The sequence below is a fragment of the Bos grunniens genome, chromosome 26 (genome assembly GCF_055505025.1).
Source record: "Bos grunniens cultivar Pamir isolate PY7600 chromosome 26, Bosgru_T2T1.0, whole genome shotgun sequence".
In the NCBI taxonomy this organism is placed as follows: domain Eukaryota; kingdom Metazoa; phylum Chordata; class Mammalia; order Artiodactyla; family Bovidae; genus Bos; species Bos grunniens.
In genome coordinates this window covers 36985348-36985689 of record NC_141190.1, presented here as the reverse complement: position 1 = coordinate 36985689, position 342 = coordinate 36985348, and the positions used below count along the sequence as shown (strand labels likewise).

The 342-nt window shown below is 59.9% G+C and overlaps 1 protein-coding gene across 1 annotated transcript in view; it reads left to right on the top strand.

Moving 5' to 3' along the window:
* Positions 1-342, top strand: part of HSPA12A (heat shock protein family A (Hsp70) member 12A) — a 173316-nt gene that overhangs the window by 212 nt on the left and 172762 nt on the right. The window lies entirely within an intron of this gene.

The window sequence follows — 342 nt, the reverse complement described above, 5'->3', positions numbered from 1 at the left end:
GAGATTCCCGACCTCAGATCTCGCGAGGCTTCCTGCCTTGGGTTCTTCCTGCTTGTGGTAGAGGCGAATGGCTCCTCCGCCCTCCCTGTCCCTGAGGTTTTGACCCCCCCACCCCCACCCCGGGTTTTGGGCTTATTTACTCTTGATACTAGCGCCCTTCTGGCGTTGTTTCCCAGGACGTGTTTCCCTGGCGGTTTTCAGATGGGAAAACGGTTAACACTCTCACGAAGCGCTTTTTGCGGAGACGTGAGAGAGGGTTAAGCCCCTCCGCTTCCAGCTGGGGACTCGAACCCCGGGTGGCGCCAGTTCTCAGGTGGCCCTGGGACTCGGGCCATCAGGCCT